Below are 26,761 nucleotides of genomic sequence, written 5' to 3' on the forward strand. Positions count from 1 at the left end.
GCAGCTTCTTTGCTTGTTCCTCCCAGGTGCTTAGGTTTGTAGACTCTGCTGGTTCTAGTCATGCCTTGTGTTGCACCTGTTTCCTCTATTTTTTCTTTTCCTTTTCTCCTTGCTTCCACAACATAATCCCATGGGATAGAATCAGACTTGTAAGATGGTGTGGGAGCTACCATAATAATGAAGGGTGTAGTTACATCAACTTCAAACGGTGTTGGGTTTGTACCACAACGGGTGTGAGGGTGACCGGAGATGTTTTAGGATCATCTCCCTCTCGAATGATTTTGATTGACCCCTCCGGATCCCATTCCTTATCAGTCTCTATCACGCTCACTCCCTCACCTCTGTGGTCCAGGAGAGGATTGTTATGAATATTTGGTGTAGCTTCTTTTGTCTGTATGACCTTAGTGCGATTAATGTCTGAATTTTGTCTTTCAGTGTGCGACACTCATCAATGGTATGACCCTTCATGCCTGAATGATAGGCACATGTTTTGCTGGGGTTAATCCGCTGAGAAGAATTCCCCATAGCAACGGCAGGAATGGGAGTGACATAACTAGCAGCCTTCAGTCTCTCGTATAGTTGGTCTATGGGTTAAGCAATTAGGGTGTATTGTCTAGGTGGTCTGCGGTCGAAGTTTGGTCATGGTTTTTGGTAATTTTGGCAGGTGGATGGTGGTAAGTGATAATATACGGGTTGGGTGTTATAAGCGTGGTAGGTGGTAGCAGGTTGTTGGTATCTGGGGGTGAAGGCTGTGTCACGACCCAAATCCCGGTCGTGATGGCGCCCAACACACTACCAGGCAAGCCCGACCATTATTCAACACTTAACCCAATTTATCAAAAATAGCGGAAAGAAATATCAATTAAGCAAGATTAAAGTACTGAAGAATTTAACAAAATACACAATATAATCTCACTAGGACCCGGTGTCACGAATTTGAGCCTCTAGAATACAGAATATCATCCTAATACATGGTATATACAAAGTCTGATAATGCGGAAATAAAGAGATAGGATAGGAGGGAGAAGATCAATGGCGGCGAACGCCGTGCAGCTACCTCGATACTCCCAGAAGCTGGATCTACTGATCAACTGGATCTACTGAGCCTGAGACTGCCTTGGATCTGCACACAAGGTGCAGGGAGTAAAGTGAGTACTCCAACTCAGTGAGTAATAAAAGTAACTACAGTCCGAAGATAAGAAAATCCAGTAAATACACAAAGTAAGCTAAAATCCAAATATACAGCAACATATGGAACTGAGCAGCTAAACAACAGTATAAATAGAAATCCATGAATGCAATGCAATGCATATGATGGTACATTCCAGTACCTACTACGGCGTGCAGCCCGAGCCATCCATATTTATTTATGGTCGACAGCGCTCACTGGGGGTGTGTACAGACTCCGGAGGGGCTCCTACAGCCCAAGCGCAATATCTTGGTCAGTCATTGTTACCTGACCGGTCAGCCATTGTTACCTGACCAATTTATATCATACAGTGCCATTGTTGCCACTGTTCAAGTATATCATCCAGTGTCATTGTTACCACTATTTCAAGTATATCACACAGTGTCATTGTTACCACCGTTTCAAGTATATCACACAGTGTCATTGTTACCACTGTTTCAAGTATATCACACAGTGTTATTGTTACCACTATTTCAAGTATATCACACAGTGTCATTGTTACCACTGTTTCAAGTCACTTTATAATCAGTCCAGAAAATAATATAATAAGCCCCATGGGCATTTACAAAACAGAAGTTCCCAGCCCGGAATACATTTAAAAATATCATTTAAGTTTTCAACACTTAGAATTATGGCTGAGTTTGCAAAATAGCATTTAAAACCTTGGACTGAAATTAAATGATATGCAAATCATGCTAAGCAGTAATATCAATCCTCGAAGGATTTTACAAATCAGCACAAGGCCCCAAACATGGCATCAAGCCCCGTAATATCAATGAAGTATGTGTATAAATCACTAGTATAGTATAAACATCACACGGGATGGAGCAAGTCACAATCCCCAATAGTATCCGACCCCGCACTCGCCATGGAGTGCGTGTCACGCCTCAATATAGCGTTATGATGTGAAAGTCCGGGGTTTCAAACCCTCAGAACAGCATTTACATCTATTACTCACTTCTAACCGGCCGTAGACTAGTCCGCAATGCCCTTTCCTCTTGAATCGACCTCTTCGCGCGTCGAATCTACTCAAAACCACAACGAATACGTCACAATAGGCTAAGGGAATATAACCCAATCGAAAAGACTCGAAAAATGTCGAAAATCCCAAAATTAGCAAAACCCGAGCCCCGGGCCCACTTCTCGAAAAATTACGAAAGTCACATCACCGGATGTCTCGTGTCGCCACGAGTCCGTACATATAAAATTTACCAAAATCGGAGTTCATTTGACCCCTCAAATCACCAAATCTTATTTTCAAATCCCTAGGCCTAAATCCTCATTTTTTCTACAATTTTCATGCTCAAATCCATACATAATTGATGTACTTAACTCAAAATAGGTAGGGATAACTTACCTTCACATTGATTATGAAAATCTTCTCTTGAAGCTCCCCAAAAATCGTCCATACTTTGAAGAAATGAAGAAAAGTGAGCTAAATCAGTGTATAAAAGAATCTGCATGTGCTTCGCGAGTTGTACCTTGCACTTGTGCTATACAAGTTGTACATCCTATTAAAATTGTTCCTTGTCGGATACCTTCTGTTTAAACACACATAACGTCTTGTATAAATATCCAAATGACAAACGGTTTGAAGATTTAGAAACTAGACTCAAAGATCTTTAATTCGATAGGTTGTACACCACATAACTCTTTATATATCCCGAGATATGAGCTTCTAAAGTGCATCGTAAATTCTGCCGAAATTGCTCCAGCAGCCCTTTTCGATCCATCGTAACTTTCTGAGATGATATCTAAATCGCGAATGGTTTAAGTTTCCGAAAACTAGAATATATGGGGTACAACTTTTGTGTTTTGCACTTTTTCAGATTTCTTATAAATTACAAGATATGAGCTTCCAAACTGGACTACTCGCAGCAGAATTTCTGCAATTTTCTGCAATTTTTCCCAAGTCCGAAATCACTCCGAGACACCTCCAAAACACTCCCGAGCCCTCGGGGCTCCTAACCAAATATGAACACTGACTCTAAAACATCACACAAACTTTCTCGAGCGATCAAATCGCCAAAATAACATCAAAATCAATGATTTGAGCCTTAAATCCAAGAATTCTTTCAAATTTCATTAACTTTCAAATTTTCTAATTTAAGGCCGAAACCCGTCAAACAACGTCCGTTTGTAACCAAACTTTACAGGAAGCTCTTAACCAACATATATGACCTGTACCGGGCGTCGGAACCAAAATACGAGCCCGATACCATTACTTTCTGATCAAATTTCATTTTCATTTTCCTTAAACATTTTCAGAAAATAATTTCACGAAAAAATTCATTTCTCGGGCCTGGGACCTCGGAATTCGATTCCGGAAACACGTTCAACTCCCATATTTTTCTATGGACCTTTCAAGACAGAAAATTCACAGGTCCGGGTCCGTTTACCATAAATGTTGACCAAAGTCAACTTTAACAATATTAAATATCAAAATTCTTCAAATTTTTCACATAATTCATATATTTCAACACAAAAATATTCCGGACACACTCCTAAGTCCCAAATAACTTAATGAAGCTATCCAAACCATAAAATTCGCATTTCGAATCCGATATCAAAATTTCCACTTCCGGCCAAATTTTCTCAAAACCCTTCAATTTTCCCTCTTTAGCCGAACGGCTCCAAAATGACCTACAGACCTCCGAATTCACTTCTGATCGCGCTCCCAAATCCAGAGTCACCATACGAAGCTACTCCCAGTCTCGGAATCCCAAACGGACATCAATAACACTTAAATGCATTTTAAACCAAACTGATGCAATTTCTTCTAAAATGCTATCTTCCACAATATACGCCAAAATGCTCCCGCGTTATCCAAAACCCGATCCGGGCATACACCCAAGTCCGAAATCATCATACGAACCTGCTGGAACCTTCGGATCCCAATTCCGAGGTCGTTTACTCAAAATTCCAATCCTAGTTCATTTCTTCAATTTTAAGCTTTCAAAATGAGAATTTCCATTTAGATTTGACTCCAAACTTCCTGAATTTTAATTCTGACCATACACACAATTCAATATACCTAAGATGAAGCCGCTCATGACCTCAAACTGCTGAATGACGCGCCGGAGCTCAAAACGACCGGTCAGGTCGTTACAATCTCCCCCACTTAAACATACGTTCGTCCTCGAACGTGCTGAGAACTACACTGAAGTAGTCTGAAATAACTTGTTTAACATATCATGCACCTTCCCATGCTACCATTACTCCGTTGAGCACATTAGCTCGATAATTCTGTAGATATACTTATTTATTCAAGCAAATAAGCCATTAGGCCCAATTCCAACATCCTGAATTTCCCTCCTAAGCCGGTTTCCATCATACGACCACCATATCAATCTCCACACGTTGTACCCAAACATGACTGCATAACTTTGCTGAATTCACACTTTGCATCACTTTACTCATATAACCACAATAACATTCTTTAAACATAATAGTCGGAATTCCATGAATCTGATGCTCCCATTGCATCTCATGATCTACACAGGTCTTGCTCTAGTTTATTTTATTATTATTTTTTTTACACCGATACGACTGAAGAGATGTGTCGAAATTCACAACCAACTACTGAATCAACAATTCATTTGATCTACACTACTGACAAGTTCCATTACCTTGTCCCAAACCAAAGAATGATCTTTGCTCTATAATATACTTCATATAATCAGTTTGCACTGACCCCAAATCTAGTAACCTCGTCTCATCCAGTACGAACTGATCAGGCAATAAGCTACCTCAGACATAATCAAAAATCCCACAAGACGCCACAATGTGCCAGTATGCTATCAATTCGAACGCGATACAAAAGGAAGGCGAACTCTAGAAGGAACTACTCAACTCGCACACTAACATAGACTTCCTCAGAAAATAGGGAAACAGAACACACAAAAGCAAATATGGGCACTGAACTGAACATCGCATTGTTGCGGCGTGCAACCCGATCCAAACAACATACCCATGGCGGTGTGCCACCCGATCCACATATAGAACTCACATAAGGAGATATATGTTGAGCTGAAAAGCTCATCACATCAAAACACCGGATATCGGTCATAAACACACTAAGGTGCATAATACCATTCCCAAGGAAACATATAGCTCTATAGGCTACAAACTCAAGCACAACTGAGGTGTGATACATAATCTAAGTCTCAAGAGCCATCTTGCTCATATAATATCACCGTTGAGCGGAACCTCAACACAAAAGGAATTTATCAAGTCGTCTTACAACTCATACGGCGCAATATATCTTTACATAAATTAGCTGACCACGAAATAAGACTGTGACTATCCTTTCATAAAGAGCGCATTGCTGAAATAAACACAACTGGCCTGACGTAAGGCTCACTTTCACATTTAAATCTATCCACCGACCTCAAGTCGATCCTGATCATGCCAAGCTAAGCCAATAATCTTTCACAGGTCCATAACCCAATAAATAGAGTGCCCTCCAGGCATAAATTCTCAAATGGATGATATTACCAAAATCCTCATACTTGGTTTAAATTTCTAATTAATCAAGTGACTACATGTCACACTTATACAATATTCCTGTGGGACAAGCTCCCGCCATCTTCCGAAATAATTAACGGGTCTGCACATCCAAACCACCAGCTGCACTAACGCTGAAAAGCGATCAAGAATCACTAACCAGGATGCAAAGCCTTTCTCACAGAACACCAACCTCAGGTGATACTGACGTCAATACCCATCTTACTCGAAACACTAAAACTCATATACTGCTCATCCGAGATCGTGACATTACAGTCATTGACCAAACTGCAACCTTGGTCCTTACTTCAAATTCCATACCACTTACTGCACCTCACGTGCAATTATACGATAGACATGATTTCCATCACAACTCTTGAACCGCCGATAGGCTAATACTTTATCACATAAGACCTTCCATTTAACTCACTTCAGGAGAACTATAGCAACATACAGGCGAATTCTCATAACCGTCGAATATGCCAATCTCTAAGTAGTGGTCCAAGCCGCCATAACCCTTTCCGGGATCCGCCTACTCATAACAGGCCCTAACAGAAGAATGATTCAGAATAACATCAATCACTACGGCCGACAAGCCTCACACGCACCGCCACAAATCACATGCACAACTCGATCACACTGAACGAACCGATCACTGACACCAATATGCCAACTCAACTATGGCTAATCAATCTACTTCCTTCCAGTTTATCCTTGATTGCCTTAGAAATAATAATATCTCCCTTCAACACCTAACTTATTCCAACGCACTCACCCCGAGTGACCTTAAATCATGAGACCATGCTGTCTCAAAAACCATGACCATTTCATGTCTCTCAATGCTACACCGCAAGTCAAAACATCATAGAACATTATGTGTCTTTCTTCATAAGCTGCTTCAAAAGCTTGACTCTTAACTGTACTTATAGACTCAGAATCATCAGGCACCACACTTTGCCTCTCGAATTCACTAGGACCGCTATTGAGAGCCACCCAGCTCTGACTTGGCCCCTAATGCAACCAACTCTACTGAATTTTATAACATATGAATACCATCTCGATAAAGCACCCAATGAAATCACTTTCCTCGAAGCCTGCACCTATACGAGGCATAAATCATGAATCTTCCCTCAAGTATAAATATGAGCCAATAAGGCTAACCATAGCATGCATCCAACAATTCATTTACTCAAATTACCACTCATGGTCTTTTTTCGTAGCTGCAATAACCCACCAATACGCCAATAACTAGAATTCACGCAGGTAATAAACCGTGCAATCAGCTAATCAACAGCAAGCTCCCCAACTTGGCTCGAAGCCATAGATCACAACACATATACTCTATTGCTGTCGTAATATCATGGTGAGATTAAACTCACTCCATCATAAGCTCGTGGAAACACGAATCATCTGGAATTTTAACTCTTCTGCAATTCTTGCATTTACTCACACAACAGTTAAGCCCACTCTCTAGGCGACCAATTTTTTTTATTTTTTTTTACTAAGTCCTAAATTTTTCAAAAATTTCGGCAGAGCCTCCTTTGTAATTGGTCCTATCCACCTGCCAGAGAATCACCAAAACCATTCTAACAACACATCCACAACTTGACAAAGCATCACAATGCATATCAATTACATAAATCTAAATTGATACATGGACATGCGTTGCACCTATTTGAATCATAACACATAGAAAATACCCTTTAACCCTCCATTATTAGGCTATTCAACCAAGTATGAACATATTCTTTCTTTAATATTTTCAACCTTCAAGGTGGTCTCCTTGACTCAACGATTTCGTCATAATACATTTACGGAAGCGATCTCAACTCCCAGACTTATCTAACTAGGAGACACGAAAAAAAATTCTTCACGCGCCCATAACTCGGGCTACTCAACAGATCACAATAAGAAACGAATCACTTAACAGTTCATCTACTATCCAGTAGGCTTCTTCGCCACTACCAAGTCATACAAATACACCTCGCAACACTAACATACTCATCACGTGGATATCCAACCGCCATTCCGACTAACAAGGACAATAATGAACATATGACTTTAAAACACTTGCTCACAAAATTAGCACCTCGGTGCTCAAGCCATTGGCAAAGATTTGGCCTCAAGTCCTCTAGACTGGTCTAACTTCAAACTCACAGAGATTACACCTCGCCCCTCGATCGGGGAATCAAAGCTATCGAGACACATCTGATACTGAGCGCCCGTTGGTGCATACGATCACGCGGAAGGAATTTCAAAAGTTTCTTTTCAAGCTGAATCAAGGACGCACGATAAGAATTCAAGAATGTGAAGTTTTCCTAAAGGTTCGGCAGCCTCTCGAGGATAAGTACAGACGTCTCCGTACCGATCCGCGAGACTCTACTAAACCGGCTCATGACTCGCGAGACCAAGTAACCTAGGCTCTGATACCAACTTGTCACGACCCAAATCCCGGTCGTGATGGCGCCCAACACACTACTAGGCAAGCCCGACCATTATTCAACACTTAACCCAATTTATCAAAAATAGCGGAAAGAAATATCAATTAAGCAAGATCAAAGTACTGAAGAATTTAACAAAATACACAATATAATCTCACTAGGACCCGGTGTCACGAATTTGAGCCTCTAGAATACAGAATATCATCCTAATACATGGTATATCCAAAGTCTGATAATGCAGAAATAAAGAGATAGGATAGGAGGGAGAAGATCAATGGTTGCGAACGCCGTGCAGCTACCTCGATACTCCCAGAAGCTGGATCTGCTAATCAACTGGATCTACTGAGCCTGAGACTGCCTTGGATCTGCACACAAGGTGCAGGGAGTAAAGTGAGTACTCCGACCCAGTGAGTAATAAAAGTAACTACAGTCCGAAGATAAGAAAATCTAGTAAATACACAAAGTAATCTAAAATCCAAATATACAGCAACATATGGAACTGAGTAGCTAAACAACAGTATAAATAGAAATCCATGAATGCAATGCAATGCATATGATGGTACATTCAAGTACCCACTGCGGCGTGCAGCCCGAGCCATCCATATTTATTTATCGTCGACGGCGCTCACTGGGGGTGTGTACAGACTCCGGAGGGGCTCCTACAGCCCAAGCGCAATATCTTGGTCAGTCATTGTTACCTGACCGGTCAGCCATTGTTACCTGACCAATTTATATCATACAGTGCCATTGTTGCCACTGTTCAAGTATATCATCCAGTGTCATTGTTACCACTATTTCAAGTATATCACACAGTGTCATTGTTACCACTGTTTCAAGTATATCACACAGTGTCATTGTTACCACTTATTTCAAGTATATCACACAGTGTCATTGTTACCACTATTTCAAGTATATCACACAGTGTCATTGTTACCACTATTTCAAGTATATCACACAGTGTCATTGTTACCACTGTTTCAAGTCACTTTATAATCAGTCCAGAAAATAATATAATAAGCCCCTTGGGCATTTACAAAACAGAAGTTCCCAGCCCGGAATACTTTTAAAAATATCATTTAAGTTTTCAACACTTAGAATTATGGCTGACTTTGCAAAACAGCATTTAAAACCTTGGACTGAAATTAAATGATATGCAAATCATGCTAAGCAGTAATATCAATCCTCGAAGGATTTTACAAATCGGCACAAGGCCCCAAACATGGCATCAAGCCCCGTAATATCAATGAAGTATGTGTATAAATCACCAGTATAGTATAAACATCACACGGGATGGACCAAGTCGCAATCTCCAATAGTATCTGACCCCGCACTCGCCATGAAGTGTGTGTCACGCCTCAATATAGCGTTACGATGTGAAAGTCTGGGGTTTCAAGCCCTCAGAACAGCATTTACATCTATTACTCACCTCTAACCGGCCGTAGACTAGTCCGCAATGCCCTTTCCTCTTAAATCGACCTCTTCGCACGTCGAATCTAGTCAAAACCACAACGAATACGTCACAATAGGCTAAGGGAATATAACCCAATCGAAAAGACTCGAAAAATATCGAAAATCCCGAAATTAGCAAAACCCGAGCCCCGGGCCCACTTCTCAAAAAATTACGAAAGTCACATCACCGGATTCCTCGTCTCGCCACGAGTCCGTACATATAAAATTTACCAAAATCGGAGTTCATTTGACCCCTCAAATCACCAAATCTTATTTTCAAATCCCTAGGCCTAAATCCTCAATTTTTCTACAATTTTCATGCTCAAATCCATACATAATTGATGTATTTAACTCAAAATAGGTGGGGATAACTTACCTTCACATTGATGATGAAAATCCCCTCTTGAAGCTCCCCAAAAATCGTCCATACTTTGAAGAAATGAAGAAAAGTGAGCTAAATCCGTGTATAAAAAAAACTGTCTGTGCTTCGTCGAGTTGTACCTTGCACTTGTGCTCTACAAGTTGTACATCCTATTAAAATTGTTCCTTGTCGGATACCTTCTGTTTAAACACCCATAACGTCTTGTATAAATATCCAAATGACAAACGGTTTGAATATTTAGAAACTAGACTCAAAGATCTTTAATTCGATAGTTTGTACACCACATAACACTTTATATATCCCGAGATATGAGCTTCTAAAGTACATCGTAAATTCTGCCGAAATTGCTCCAGCAGCCCTTTTCGATCCATCGTAACTTTCTGAGATGATATCCAAATCACGAATGGTTTAACTTTCCAAAAACTAGAATATATGAACTATAACTTTTGTGTTTTGCACTTTTTCTGATTTCTTATATATTACACGATATGAGCTTCTAAACTGGACTACTCGCAGGAGAATTTCTGCAATTTTCTGCAATTTTCTGCAATTTTTCCCAAGTCCGAAATCACTCCGAGACACCTCCGAAACACTCCCGATCCCTCGTGGCTCCAAACCAAATATGAACACTGACTCTAAAACATCACACAAACTTGCTCGAGCGATCAAATCGCCAAAATAACATCAAAATCAATGATTTGAGCCTTAAATCCAAGAATTCTTTCAAATTTCATTAACTTTCAAATTTTCCAATTTAAGGCCGAAACCCGTCAAACAACGTCCGTTTGTAACCAAACTTTATAGGAAGCGCTTAACCAACATATATGACCTGTACCGGGCGTCGGAACCATAATACGAGCCCGATACCATTACTTTCTGATCAAATTTCATTTTCATTTTCCTTAAACATTTTCAGAAAACAATTTCACAAAAAAAATCATTTCTCGGGCGTGGGACCTCGGAATTCGATTCCGGAAATACGTTCAACTCCCATATTTTTCTATGGACCTTTCAAGATCGAAAATACACGGGCCCGGGTCCTTTTACCAAAAATGTTGACCAAAGTCAACTTTAACAATATTAAATATCAAAATTCTTCAAATATTTCACATAATTCATATATTTCAACACAAAAATATTCCGGACACACTCCTAAGTCTCAAATAACCTAACGAAGCTATCCAAACCATAAAATTCGCATTTCGAATCCGATATCAAAATTTCCACTTCCGACCAAATTTTCTCAAAAACCTTCAATTTTCCCTCTTTAGCCGAACGGCTCCAAAATGACCTACGGACCTCCGAATTCACTTCCGATCATGCTCCCAAATCCAGAGTCACCATACGGATCTACTCCCAATCTCGGAATCCCAAACGGACATCAATAACACTGAAATGCATTTTAAACCAAACTGATGCAATTTCTTCTAAAATGCTATCTTCCACAATAGGCGCCAAAATGCTCCCGGGTTATCCAAAATCCGATCCGGGCATACGCCCAAGTCCGAAATCATCATACGAACCTGCTGGAACCTTCGGATCCCAATTTCGATGTCGTTTACTCAAAATTCCAATCCTAGTTCATTTCCTTAATTTTAAGCTTTCAAAATGAGAATTTCCATTTAGATTTGACTCCAAACTTCCTGAATTTTAATTCTGACCATACACACAAGTCAACATACCTGAAATGAAGCCGATCATGGCCTCAAACTGCTGAATGACGCACCGGAGCTCAAAACGACCGGTCGGGTCGTTACAGGCTGGTATGTGGGTGAAGGTGTTTGGTATATGAGAGGAGACTCAGGACCCTGGGCTACCATCACAACACCTACTTCTTTCTTCTTCGAGGTACTTCCCAATTGCAAGGCTTTATTTATGTCCTGTAGTGCCTCAAAATTTGTCACCATTCCACTCTTAATCCCTTCTTCTATTCTATCTCACAGCTTGATGATGTCGGAGAATTTGTGGTTTATAATAACCATCAGCCTTTCATAGTACAACGGGTCTTGAGCTCTGATTAAGAACTTATTCATTTGTTCTTCTTCAAGTGTTGGCCTTACTTTCACAGCTTCAGATCTCTACCGAGTAGCATACTCACAGAAGATTTCTATTGGTTTCTTCTTGAAATTTTGAATATAGAAAACATTTGGTGCATTTTCTATGATGAACCTGAATCTGTCCATGAAGTTTGACGCCATGCTTACCCAACTAACCCACTTCTTTGGATCTTGACTGATATACCAAGACAACGCATCTCCTGTGAGGCTTCACATGAATAGTTTCATGCGGATTCGTTCATCTTTGCCCAATCCTACAAGTTTGTCACAATATGTCCTTGGATATACTTTCAGATCACCAGTTCCATCGAACATTTCAAACTTGGGAGGTTTGTAACCATTCGGTAGTTCCATATATGGCTGACTGCACAAGTCCTTACAGTTCAAACCTTCAATGCCTTTACCACCTTCGACACTCTAAACTCTACCAGTGAGCTTCTTGAGTTCTTCCGCCATGTTCTTAATAAGCAGGCATTTCTCGGTTGATTAAGGTATATATAGGTTTTGTTGCAGGGTGTGGGGTAGATTTTCAACATATATGGAATTTCTTTGATAAACTCCGGGAATCTGGGCATAAGGGTGGTCATTCGTTGAGTTTTGGGGATCAGGGGTAGGTGTGCATTCTGGAGAGTATGATAAGTGGTGGTTTGTGAGTATTGAGTTGGATTATGGTGGTGTTATTGAGGAGTAGGTATTGGTGGAGTGTTAAGGTTCTAGGAGGTGCGGGGTACTGGTGTAGTACAGGAGGATTCGGCGGTGGAACTTGGTTTTGTGTGTTTTGGGGTGGTGCTTGGTTTTGGGTAGTTGGATTTTGTTGGTTAATATCAGGGACATTGAGGGTGAGAGAAAGGGTTTTCAAGTTTCGGACATGCTCAAGTTCTCCTTGTAGCTCTAGGATTTTCTATTCCAAACGTAAGACCAGTTCATTCTGTACCGGAGTGCTTCGGCCATCTGAAGTTTTAACGTTCTCCGCCATAGTAGCGTTGTCCTTCCTGATACCACTAAAATCATCATTTTTCCCTTTCCCTTTGATTTTTCCTTTAGGATCGCTTGGTGAAGGAGGAGGAGGAGGACCTCTGGATCTAGTGTGATATGCTGACGATGCCAGTATGCATGAACCAACCTTGGGGAATAGGAATAATCAAAAGAAAGAAAAAGCAAAAAGGTAACCAAGTTAGTAAGAGATATTGAAATAATGCTTGCGGTATTAAACATGTTTCGCAAAGTCATGCAATAAATTCGCATCCTAATTTGGGGGACCTTGTTGTGCCCGAGGTAGGCCTAAGTGATAATAGACTTGGAGAAAATTGATGCCAATAATTGCATTATTTCATTAATGCAAAAATGATTCAAACCCTTACTAAATCGACAATAATGATAAAGTTACTAATGGCATTTGGTCTTATTACAATCAAAATCTAAAACGAAGCTAGAAAACAGTAAAGAACATCATTTCCTAATCTATTTGGTCCCAGAAGGACCTTCTCCGTGCTTGGCTCTCTTGACTCCATCAATCAGGTTCCCTAGATCGCGCATATCTAATAATAAGTAAGCCTTCGCTAGATGCCCTCCTTCATTGCCATCCGTGTTTTGACAATCCGAAAGCCTCTTTCTCATCTTCCCTTCAAACTCCATCAATCCTTGTTCTAGATATTCCAATCTCTTTGTTGACTTAGTGGCAATTTCCTTCAATTCGTCTATTGCATTCATGTCCACTTTGTGTTTTTCCAGATGCCTAGCTTCAGACTCGAAAACCCTTTTGTGTAGCCTCTTATACTTGACCTGTGCCTCAGTAGCATCATCTATGATCTTGTTTTTTAGATTGACTCCCGGCTTGACGTCTCCTGCTATATCATCTACCAACCATGATGAGTAGAAGCACACATTACCGGCATGATACCTGTCTGACTCAATTGTTTATTTTTCCACAATGATCTTCTGGTTCCACGTATGTTGTGCTTCGAACTTGAATGGAATGACGTCCCCTTTAAAATATGCTTTATATTGGACCATATTGGAAAACAGAGGTATGAATTGTTTTCTTCCTTCTTGTCTCATTACACTTATAGGAGCATAAGGATAGATTCCCCCCAACCTGATCAATACCAGATGAGTAGTCTCTCTTGATCTGATGATGAAAACGCTACTAGGGAACCATTCAAACATCCAATGTACCTTCTCATCCGTCAGATTGCTGAAGAAACGCACCCAACTTATTGCATTTCCAGGCTGTGCAAACCTGTCTAGGATAAATGTCATTTTCTTTGGATGATGGCAAGCTATGTAGCTATTCAACGGTTATCGCAGAAGTTCTTGACGATATTCTCCCTTTTGAAAATGTTCTAACAGCCAAACTTGCAGCAACAAATTACAACCTTTGAAGTGTATGTATCCCTACTTGAACCGATCTAAGCAATGTAGCTATTCAACGGTTATCGCAGAAGCTCTTGACGATATTCTCCCTTTTGAAAATGTTCTAACATTTTACTTGAACCGGTACATTTTAGCTAAGGTCATAGGGATGATAGTATAATTTTGTCCTTTGATTCCCTCCATCAAAGTCCTGGCAACCATGGCTAAACGGGTATGAATCTTTCCCCCTTTCATTGGAAATATTAACAACCCCAAGAAGTAGACGATGAACACATAAACCCGGCGGTGCATCCAATCCAAAGAAGTAATGGCGAGTTCCTCATGATGAAGACGATATGACTTACTATGCCCATAACGCTCATAAAGAAATTCAAATGGGACGTATAATTTCTTTAAACAAAGCAACTCATCATTTTTCTTAAAACCTAGCATCTTTAGAAAACCGCGAGGGGTGCGATTCTCTGGCACTAGTAATCCTGGACTATCCCACAACAACTTAGCAAAGCCTCCTATTTCTTCTAGGAGAGGAGTCATTACTATGTCACCAAAGCGGAAGACAGCCCTTTTCTAGTCCCAAAACATGGTAGCAGACTCATTCAATGCCCTATTTGGTCGGATGTTAAGAAAATTTGGCAAGTCACCAAGCACCCTTCTCACATGATTCTTGTCGCAAGGTGCAAGGTCTTTCCACCAATCAAGTAGCAGAGGTAGGATGTTTTGGACCATTCTGAACCTGGGGACTTCGAGCTTTATGTTCTACAAACAAATAAAGTTAGTCATTTCCCCCTCCAGATTAAACCACTTACACAAGAATGATCAACATATTGGCACATTTTCTCCAAGTAATGCACATAACATGGTGGTGTCCATTGGGATTATGGAAATCCTGTCGGACTTTGGACAAGGCTTATCTTAGCGAGCTATTACATTAACGTTCTAATTCGTACTAGGTTTAACATAATGCATTTACATTTGATATTGGAGTAAGGTTTCTATAATGGCCTAGACTAGTACTCCCAAGTGGACAACTTGAGAGGGAAAGGCATGGGACCATCGATTGCACCGCTGATCGACTAGTCTACCGCAAATAAGCCTTTCTGATTTTAAAAGGGTAATTTTGGAAGAGCGTGGATACTCATCAAGCGCTGCTATGTTGATAATTGGTATGAGTGGAGTATCATGTGGAGCGTGCTTTATGTAGATATAATAACACGTTGCCAAGTATTTGCATGATAAATATGTAAAAGCAGTAAATGCAATAGTAAGGTAAAAACATAGATAAGAAAGACAAAAGGAAGAAGTCAGTTTAGTTCATGAAATATATGCAAGAATGTAATAAAGTAGGTAAGGGAGTAGGGATGGGTGAGGCATGATATGGCAGTTTTAGACATGATGAAAAGAAATAAGGAGTGATCATAGCAAATAAAGGTGAACGGGGAAGGGATGTGCATGTCATAACAAATTTTAAATAAATAAAGGTGAAGAGGGGAAGGGATGTGCATGTAATAGCAGATTTAAACAAATAAAGGTGAAGAAAGAAAGTAATCCACAAAAGTCAAGTTCATTATGGTAAGAGCCTAAGAGTAAATCCCCAGCAGAGTTTCCATGTTGCCACGCCTCGTTTTTCTTGTGATAGCGGGCTTCGATGTGTGACAACTCTTTTAAATGGATATTAAAAGAGAAGACTCGCCACCTAACGATTCTTAAGGTGTGTTAGAGCACCTATTTGCGAATAACTCTATTTGACTAGTCAACGCCACCAAAGATCGGGTAAGGGCTCAAATTACCTCAAAGAGAAGGTGTTAGGCACTCTTCGAGGTCCACAATTGTAGGTTCCGGCCGAACTTAAAAACATGTAGATTAAGCTAGGTGATCAAATGAATGCAAAAATATAAAATCGAAGAGTTTTATTATAGCACATTGGTACAAATCTTAATGACTATACGTTAATCTATAATAAGCAACTAAGGGTAGATAACAAGTGCGTAAGGGGTCCTAAGTTTTTTAGCCTAAAAGAACACTCCGTTCAACATAAATAATACTTTGTAACTCCCTTAAGGTATGGGTTACTCATATTATTCAGCGGGCACAGACTATCATCTCCTGCTACCCGATTATTGTGTTAAAGTTGTTTACTTAAAGGCGCTCTAATTCTATTCTAAATCGTACCATATGTGTGTACTACCCGTCCCATGCCTATGGTCCAAGAGGCTTTGAACCTCTATTTGGGATAGTTCTAGATTTTCTTAGGCTGCTCAAAAAATGATAAAACTAGGCGACATTCAAAACAAAAAGGACTTCATATAATGACGGTTAAAGGCCCAAGTTAACCTCCACATATAAGCAACAAATGCATGCGGGCAGATTCTTACATTAGGTAGTAGGTAATTTTAGAATTAAGACGAATTAGAGTCATTAAGCTCTATAGACATGGCTTCTATGTGATTTTGATTCCGAGCGTACAGGAAGTGCTGTTGTTTTAGAACAACGAATTTGCAGCTTATAGGTATTATAAATCCTATTGGCATGATTTCTCAATTATTTGCGCAATGAGGCAATAAAACCGTTTGAAAGCTTAAAAATTATCCGCGTTTGATTTTACACTACAATAAAAATGGGCTTTAGCGGCAATAAAAAATAGCATTGGCGGCAATAACAATTGCCGCTATATCATTTACCGGCGATTGGTCTTTAGCCGCTGAAGCCGGGGTCGGTAAAGCCTTTAGCGGTGTTTCTGACAAAAGCTAGTAAAAGGTATGACTTATTGCCGCTAAAACTCATTTGCTTTAACGGCAATATTTTGCGGCAATTGTTATGGTTGCTAAACCCATTCTAAATTGGCTAATAATGCCCCTTTACCATCCATTTTTATAGCTGCTAAATACAAAACATTTGTCGCTAAAAGTCCATACCTTTAGCAGTAATTGTTTTGTGGCAATTAGAATAGCAATAATATCTCTTCTAAAAATATATTAGTATGCCCATTTAGCGTCCATTTTAATGGCTAGTAAAGTCAACTAAATTGCCGCAAAAGTCATCTTTAATAGCAATATAATGGCTACAATATCCCTATATAAACGTCTTAATTTATCCTTTTAGTATTAAGCCGGTATATCTTGTAAAATTAGCGCTAAAAGTCACAAGTTGTAACGGTAAGTTTAACCACCATTAACAATAGCTACTACATTCGACCAAAAAATAATGCAAATAAATATTAATATTAATTCATAAAATCATTGTATATCTCGTTAAATCTTAACAAACAAAAGGAAGTACTAATCCAAAATATTAATATCACAGTACCTAAAAAATAAACTTATATTGTTTGAAGTAAATAGCTAATGTCATTATATAACTAATCTTGACGAATAACAATCTTCAAATAATTTCTCCAACTCTTCGTCATATTGAAATCTTGCACCCACTAAAGTATCGAACATCAGACTATATGACCTAAAATTATAAAATAATTATGTCAATAGATAAAATATAATAATCTTTAATTCTAGGCTAGTTAAAGCTTGCTTGAAATTATGACCAGATAAGTCAGTTGTTCCATATATTAATAGTGAAGCATGTCACTTTAATATGCTCATAATACTAAAAAATTAGATAAAGAAAGTGTCAGTAAGTTAATATGTGCTTGAAGTAATATGAGCATATGGATCACAGAACACTAGGGAAAGAAAGGAAAAGAGTGTACAAAGACGTTTACAAAATACTATTTTCATCTTTCCAAAGACATTGTCTAACTCGCACATCACATATTGCACTCTTACCGCTAGAACAAAGCCCTAGGGTTGAAAGCTTTGAATTTGAAAGGTTTGACCAAGAGTTGACTTATTTGTATATGAGCTCGGAACGGAATTTTTATGATTTCATTAGCTTCGTTGGGTGATTTATGACTTAGGAGCGAGATCGGAATTGGTTTTGGAGGTCCGGTGTAGAATTTGGCTTGAATTGGCGAAGTTAGTATTTTGGCAATTTCCGGTTGGTAGGTGAGATTTCGATCCGAGGGTTGGAACGGATTTCTGAAAGTTGCAATAGCTTTGTTATGTCATTTGGGATGTGTGTGCAAAATTTCAGGTCATTCGGAGGTGGTTTGGTTGGGTTTTTGATCGAAAGCGTATTTCGGAAGATTTTTCAAAAACATTAGGCTTGAATCAGATGTGTTTTGAGTAATTTGATGTTGTTTGAGGTGTTTTGATGATTGGAACAAGTTTGAATAAGGTATTGGGTTATGTTGTGCTTTTGGTTGAGGTCTTAGGGGCCTCGGGGTGATTCCGGATGGCTAACAGAGAGGTTGGAACCTTGTTGCAGCAGCTAATATTGCTGCTTCTGGTATCTCTGCACCTGCAGATTGGGGACCGTAGGTGCGGTGCCGCACATGCGGAAGGGGAGCCGTAGATGCGAGAGTGGGCGTGGTGAGCAGTTTCCGCAGAAGCGGTCAAGGTGGTCGCAGATGCGAAGCCACAGATGCGAAATTTTCCATCGCAGATGCGATTTAGGCAAGTAAGTGAGTGATCGCAGAACGGTTGTTTGGGCTGTATATGCGGTTCCGTAGAAGCGGGCTTTTGTTCGCAAATGCGAAAAACCCTGGGCAGAATGTTTTAATTAGTTTCATCCGCGATTTGAAGCTCATTTACTCCATAGTTGGCCTTTTTGAAAGCTTTTTGAAGGAAATCGAAGAGGGGTTCAAGGAGAAACGTTTAGAGGTAAGATTTTCGAACCTGAAACTCGATTATATTGTGAAATCCACCTAGAAATTCATGGAAAAAACTAAGCCTAAAACTTAAGAACTAGGGCTTGAGAAATTGGACTTTTGAATTGTGATTTGAAGGACCATTTGAGGTCGGAATTGAGAACTTTTGGTATGTATGAACTCGTGGGGTGATAAGGAATCTAATGATGTGAAAATTTCTGAGTTTCGAGAAGTGGGCCTGGGGCTCGGGTTTTGCCAATTTCGAGATTTTGGATATTTTTCGATTGTTTGCGATTGGGTATTATTCCCTTAGCCTATTTTGACGTATTCATTGTGGTTTTGGTCAGATTCGACGAGCGAGAAGGCTGATTTGAGAGGCAAGGGCATAGCGAGCTAGAGTTTTAGCTGGCTTGAGGTGAGTAATGATTGTAAATGATGTCTTGAGTGTTTGAAACCCCAGATTACACATCGTAGTGCTATATTGAGGTGAGACACGCGCTGGATGATGAGCATGGGGCCTTTTACTACTGGGGATTGTGACTTGGTCCGTCCCGATTGATGATTTTACCGCGTATTTGCCTGAAACTTATTTGTTATCATCCTGATTTAGGTTGATTGCCATATTTGGGTTTCGTGCCAATTATTTGAATCTTTCGTGGATTTTTATCACTATTTCCTCACTGTTTTGACTCATTACTTGAACTCAGTCCTGTTGATATCTACTGTTTTACAAACTCAGCCATTTTTAATCAGTTTTGAGACTTAAATGATATTTTAAATGATGTTTTGGGCTGAGAACTACTGTTTTACTAATGCCCTAGGGGCTTGTGATGATTTTCGGACTGAGTGAGGCCAAGGGCCATATATGAAGATATACTGAGTGATATGAGGCCGAGGGCCTGAGATACTTGATTACGCCACGAGGTGGCTTGAGTGATGTGAGGCCGAGTGCCGAGTGATGTGAGGCCGAGTGCCGAGTGATGATGCCACGAGGTGGCTTGATATAGCGCTTGGGCCGTAAGGGGCCCCTCTAGAGTCTGCACACCCACAGTGAGTGCGGGTACGCATTAATCTGAGAATGAGACTGAGGGGCTGATTCTATTCTAAGAGTGAGCCCGAGAGGCTGATACGAGTAATTGTGAGGTATCCCGAGGGGCTGCTACTATTCTGAGATATTGCCCAAGGGGCGAACTTTTATGTGTTCCTCTTTCATATTTACTTGTCATTTTACCTGTTATACTGTGGTATTTGTGCCCGAGGGGCGAATTTTCTGTGCTTATCGGCACTAACTGTTTTGCAATCATTGCGTAATTATTGAAAAAGTTATTTTCAAAAGAGGTTTAAACTGAGCTAAGATATTTCTAAAGATTTCACAGCTTCACTACTTTTCTCAAAGGGTTTTACACTGCTTCTTTACAGCATGTTGGTTGCTTTACGTGATTACTTACTGCTCAGTTGTTATTTACCTTTATTACTCACTAAGTTGGAGTACTCACTTTACTTCCTGCACCTCGTGTGCAGATGCAGGTATTTATTCCCCCGGCAACGGGTTTTGTGCTGATCGGAGGTTGAGTTATCGGAGTTTAGCAAGGTGGCTGCCAACGTTCGCAGCACCGCTTTTCTCCCTTTTCGTTCATCAGTCCTGTTTTGTACATTTCAGACCTTGTAGTTGTATTTATACTCTAATAGATGCTCGTGACTTGTGACACCCCGGTATCGGACTGTGTTTGGGCTGTATTCCGCACTTTATAAAGAAATATTTTGCTTAGTTTGTGGTTATCTAATCATACTAAAATTGTTTATTAATATTAATTATTCTGAAAAGGCAAAATGGGTTAGTTGGCTTTCCTTGTCTTCACGAGAGGCGCCATCACAACCAGATCAGGGTTTGGGTCGTGACAAGTTGGTATCAGAGCCTAGGATACATAGGTCTCACAAGTCATGAGCAGGTTTAGTAGAGTCTCGCGGATCGGTATGGAGACGTCTGTATTTATCCTCGAGAGGTTGCAGAACCTTTAGGAAAATTTTCACATTCTTGAATTCTTATCGTGCGTCCTTGATCCAGCTTGAAAAGTAACTCCTGAAATTCCTTCCACGTGTTCGCATGCACGTATGAGCGCTCAGTATCAGACGTGCCTTGATGGCTTGTGATTCCCTGATCGAGGGGCGAGATGTGATCTCTGTGAGTTTAATGTTGGGCCAGTCTAGAGAACTTGAGGATGGATCTTTTCCTATGGCTTGAGCACCGAGGTGCTGATTGTGTGAGCAAGCGTGTTGCACTTATATATTCAGTATTGCCCCTATTAGTGGAAATGACAGCTGGATAACAATGTGGTGTGTATGTTAGTACAGCGAGATGTATCTATGCGACTTGGAAGTAACGAGGAAGGCCGGCTGGAGGATAGAAGAACTATTAGGTGCTTGAATTCCATCTTAATTCGAAATATAGCTCTAAGTTATGGGCGCGTGAAGGATCTTTTCATGTTTTCCAATTGAGAGTGAAGTAAATTTTATGTTGCGGTATGAGTTCAGACTCAGGAAGACCAAGTGACTGTGTAAGGTGTATGACGGTGGAAGGTATACAGAAATGTTAGATTGAGGCGAAGCAGGTGGGTTATCTCCTGCGGAGTGTTCTGAAGTGGTGTGATCCTTATGTGTATGTTAGAAGATCTCATGTGTAAGTGAAAAGTGCATGTTGAAATTTGAAATTTCGGGTCGCTTAAGAGAGTGGGCTTAACTGTTGCGGGGATGAATACGAGATTTGCAGAAGATTTAAAATACTAGATGATCTTTGTTTTCACAAGCTTACAATAGGGTTTGAGCTTAATCCCACTAGGGTATTGTGGCATCAATAGAGTATAACTGTTATGAGTTATCGAGTGTATTTTGATCTATGGCTTTGAGCCAAGTGGGGGAGTCTGCTGTTGATTAGTTAATTGCTCGGCTAGGTGCTATGTTGGTTCTAGTTTGAGGCATTCGGGTGAATCAGTTATGGCCTATGGGAATTAAGACCGAGGATGGCTCGAGTAAAGGGGAAAAAAATTCTTAACAAGGTACATAGTATGCTTCATAAGTGTGTAAGAATCACGGAATGTCTTGAGTTGTTAGTGGATGACTTGCGAGAATGGTTCTAATGTGTTCAAGAGTCTGCCTATATCAATTTAGTATTCCAAAATCGCATATGCGGTTAGAAACTAAGTTTCATTGGAAGATGTCAAGACTTGTGGTGTTTTCTATATTAATTGTGGGATTCTATGTATCAGTATCAGGAGGTAACGGATTTAGATTTGCAGGAAGTTCTTCAGAGCAAAGTATTTCGAATGTGGTGCTTTTGGGAATATTTAAGAGAGTATTCAGCGGCTTATAAGTCTTAGACAGTGTGGTTTTATGCTTAGGTCTCGTGTGGTAATCCTAGTATGAGAAATTTTGGTGCTACAGTAAGAGAGAATATCAAGTTGAAGATGAATCAGAAGGAAAGTTAGATAGATGGAGTAGCTTGATAGTATACCGAATCAGTATAGTATGGATATGATTAATTTCTAGTGCGTGTTCGAGGTAATAAGTTCTTTCAGGTATTTTGCGGCGATGCTCTTAGGTTTTGATGGCTTTCTTAGCTTGATCGAGTTAGAAGGATTCAGTCCTGACATGTTTGATTTGTGCAAAGGGAAATCGGAGAGTTCTTGATGGTTTTTACCACGGTTTGGAGATGTATATTTTCTATGGGCATGCGGAGCATGGGATGTATAGTGATTTTCCTTCTAGATTGGGACCAATGGAAAAAACTTGACCAATTGAGTACGTAGTTGTTTGTGGCTAGAAAGGAAGAGGAAGTTCTCATGTTATCCTGAGATGGTATGGTATATGCGGTAGGTTGTGGAGGATTGACAATTGCGTGTGGAAGGTTACGGTTTAGTTCTGAATGGAAAGTCATGAATTCTTAGGCAGCACAAGTAGTTTCAGATGATTAAGGAAGTGGTAGTGCTAATTGGGGTGATTTGACGAAGGTATATGATTCAAAAAAGACAATGTGATTAAGTTAATGGTACTTCGGTAGTATTGCAAAAATTGGGATCGGATATGGTAATTCATGGGCCGTGTGGATTTGGAGATGGAAGTTCTCATATTCAGGTTATGTTGTGGTTGTGGATCATGTGTATCGGCACTGTTTAGCGACTATCGGGATTTGGAGGCTTGAGTGGATCTTTCTTTGTTGGTATGTTAGATGTTGGATGTGATGTTGGAGTTTAGATTGGTTGTATCAGTGTTGGGTTATCCTGGACTATTACGCTATGGTCTATGCCGGAAATGCCATGGGTTGAGTGGCGAGGTGCAGCGAATTATGTTCTAGTAGAGTGGGTTATATTTCAAAGACCCAGCGAACGGCTAGGAAGGATTGCCTTTCTTAATTGAGCCTTCGTGATGGATGTCAGTGTAGAGGATTCTACCACTGATTCAGTTCCGGTGTTGAGGGACTCTCCGGATGTGTTTCTTGTAGCCGAGCATGTCGCCGGGCAGGGTTGTCGATTTCGGTATTGATTTGGTGCCGGGAACCGTATCCTATGGCACTGGCAGAGTTAAGGAGTTGAAAGAAATAGGTTCAGGTTTTCCCTTGATAAAGAGTTCGCTGGTAGGCCAATGTGAATGCGTGTTCTAACTTGAGTCGGCTTGGTTGGCTCTGAATTGCATTGTTGAGGGATGTGTCGATTTGACTATTGTTGAGTCTACTGGTGATCCGGGGAGATCTATGAGTTGCCTTTCTATGTTGCGAGACATTATGATTTATTGGTTATGGGCACATATGGTGCGGTTCTATTGGGGTTCATAGTGGAAGTCGAGCGGGAAAAGTAATTGGGTGTTACCCGGTGGATGGCGTATCGGCCACGTCCTATCGAGTCTGCGTGGTATATGTTCCTTGTTTCGCCGTGGGTGTAGTGAATTGTTTTTGTTCCAGGTGTCATATTATGCGCGGTTGTCAATTTCGAGCATAGTGACTTGAGGTGTTTCATGTGGCACAGTGTTTGGATAGGATCGCGCATTTTGTAGCGAAGCTGTGTGGAGATATGACCTTGCGGGTTAGTTTTGGATGTTCTATTTCTATGATGTGAGACGAGTCCTCAGCCTTGTGTTGTGGTGGTATGGGTGAGCTTAAGGTACAGCTCTTTCATTTGAGTCATTTTCATGATTTGAGTATGTTCGGACCGTTGCTTATTGGTGTGCGTATTATGCTAGTTGTGTCTTAGGACTCTATTGATGTGTCATGTCACCAAAGTGGTGTGTTGGGTTAGAGGAGATCGTTGGGATCATTGATGAATACGAACGGATTCGATTTCAGCATGTTGGAAGGACAAGATCGAGGTTCGGCTTAGAAATTTGCTATGGTATTTGTCAGGGGAGAAGTAGCTTCAGGAATGGTTGACCTGAGAAATGGTCATGGTTTAGTGCGTATTTTATTTATCGTTGGCAGTATATGAAAGTGTTGGAATGAGACTTTAGTTGATAAGAGGTTTTCTACCAATATTCGGTAGTTATGGGCAGCTGTTGTGAATAGAAGTTATCGCTACGAGTGTTTGAGTTATGTGGTATATCATGGGATTTCTCCCGAGGTTGCAGGCATGGGTTATTACAGCTGGTTCGGGTCTATTTAGAGTATAGGTGTGAGGTTGGATCGTATTGATGGTTTCAGAAATGGAAATGCAGTTCCATGGCTTATGGGGCAGACTTAATTGTGTAATTTCAGTTGCAATGTGTTATCGGACCTATATGAGATAGGGTACCATGGGATCACCCCCGGGTATATGCATGGTAAAGTTATTCAGTGATTGGTTGGCTTTTAGAACAACTCTGGGTATGTTCGAGGACGAACGTGTATTTAAGTGGGGGAGGATGTAACGACCCGACTAGTCGTTTTGAGCTTTTGCACTTTGATCGCCCGTTATCGGGCATGACTTGCCTCGTATGATGTATTATGACTGATGTAAATCGTTGGTTTTGGTTTTCGTGGAGATTGGTATGAATTTGAAAGAACCGTCTCAGTTGAAAGCTTTGAATTTGAAAGGTTTGACCAAGAGTTGACTTATTTGTATATGAGCTCGGAATGGAATTTTTATGATTTGGTTAGCTTCGTTGGGTGATTTATGACTTAGGAGCGTGATCAAAATTGGTTTTGGAGGTCCGGTGGAGAATTTAGCTTGAATTGGCGAAGCTAGTATTTTGGTGATTTCCGGTTGGTAGGTGAGATTTTGATCCGAGGGTCGGAACGGAATTTTGAGAGTTGCAATAGCTTTGTTATGTCATTTGGGATGTGTGTGCAAAATTTCAGGTCATTCGGAGCTGGTTTGGTTGGGATGTTGATCGAAAGCGTATTTTGGAAGATTTTTCAAAACAATTAGGCTTAAATCCGATGTGTTTTGAGTAATTTGATGTTGTTTGAGGTGTTTTGATGATTGGAACAAGTTTGAATAAAGTATTGGGTTATGTTGTGCTTTTGGTTGAGGTCCCGGGGGCCTCGGGGTGATTCCAGATGGCTAATGGAGAGGTTGGAACCTTGTTGCAGTAGCTAATATTGCTGCTTCTGGTATCTCCGCACCTGCGGATTGGGGACTGCAGGTGCGGTACCGCACATGCGGAAGGGGAGCCGCAGATGCGAGAGTGGGTATGGTGAGCAGTTTCCGCGGAAGCGGTCAAGGTGGCCGCATCTACGAAGCCGCAGATGCGATATTTTCCATCGCAGATGCGGTTTAGGCTAGTAAGTGAGTGACCGCAGAAGCGGTTGTTTGGGCCGCATATGCGGTTCCACAGAAGCGGGCTTTTGTTCGCATATGCGAAAACCCCTGGGCAGAATGTTTTAATTTGTTTCATCCACAATTTGAAGCTCATTTACTCCATAGTTGGCCTTTTGAGAGCTTTTTGAAGGAAATCGAAGAGGGGTTCAAGGAGAAACGTTTAGAGGTAAGATTTTCGAACCTGAAACTCGATTATATTGTGAAATCCACCTAGAAATTATGGAAAAAAACTAAGCCTAAAACTTAAGAACTAGGGCTTGAGAAATTGGACTTTTGAATTGGGATTTGAAGGACCATTTGAGGTCGGAATTGAGAACTTTTGGTATGTATGAACTCGTGGGGTGATAAGAAATCTAATGATGTGAAAATTTCTAAGTTTCGAGAAGTGGGCCTGGCGCTCGGGTTTTGCCAATTTAGGGATTTTTGATATTTTTCGATTGTCTTCAATTGAGTATTGTTCCCTTAGCCTATTGTGCCGTATTCGTTGTGGTTTTGGTCAGATTCGACGTGCGAGAAGGCCGATTTGAGAGGCAAGGGCATAGCAAGCTAGAGTTTTGGCCAGCTTGAGGTGAGTAATAATTGTAAATGATGTTCTGAGGGTTTGAAACACCGGATTGCACATCGTAGTGCTATATTGAGGTGAGACACGCGCTGGATGATGAGCGTGGGGTCTTTTACTACTGGGGATTGAGATTTGGTCTGTCCTGATTGATGATTTTACTGCGTATTTTCCTAAAACTTATTTGTTATCATCCTGATTTGGGCTGATTGCCATATTTGGGCTTCGTGCCAATTATTTGAACCCTTCGGGGATTTTTATCACTATTTCCTCATTGTTTGACTCATTACTTGAACTCAGTCCTGTTGATATCTACTGTTT

The 26,761-nt window shown here is 40.5% G+C and overlaps 1 long non-coding RNA gene across 3 annotated transcripts in view; it reads right to left on the reverse strand.

The window, feature by feature from the left end:
• Positions 1–872: 872 nt before the first annotated feature.
• Positions 873–26,761, reverse strand: part of LOC107812419 (uncharacterized) — a 31,596-nt gene continuing 5,707 nt past the window's right edge. Inside the window, exon 4 of one of the 3 annotated variants that reach the window (XR_012707603.1) lies at positions 873–1,123. This is a non-coding gene — a long non-coding RNA (uncharacterized LOC107812419). Of the gene's footprint in view, positions 1,124–8,231; positions 8,502–17,624; positions 17,851–26,761 lie in introns of those variants that run through there. The other 2 variants (XR_012707602.1, XR_001654113.2) reach the window with 2 other exon arrangements.

Source organism: Nicotiana tabacum, chromosome 3 (assembly GCF_000715075.1).
Source record: "Nicotiana tabacum cultivar K326 chromosome 3, ASM71507v2, whole genome shotgun sequence".
In the NCBI taxonomy this organism is placed as follows: Eukaryota; Viridiplantae; Streptophyta; class Magnoliopsida; order Solanales; family Solanaceae; genus Nicotiana; species Nicotiana tabacum.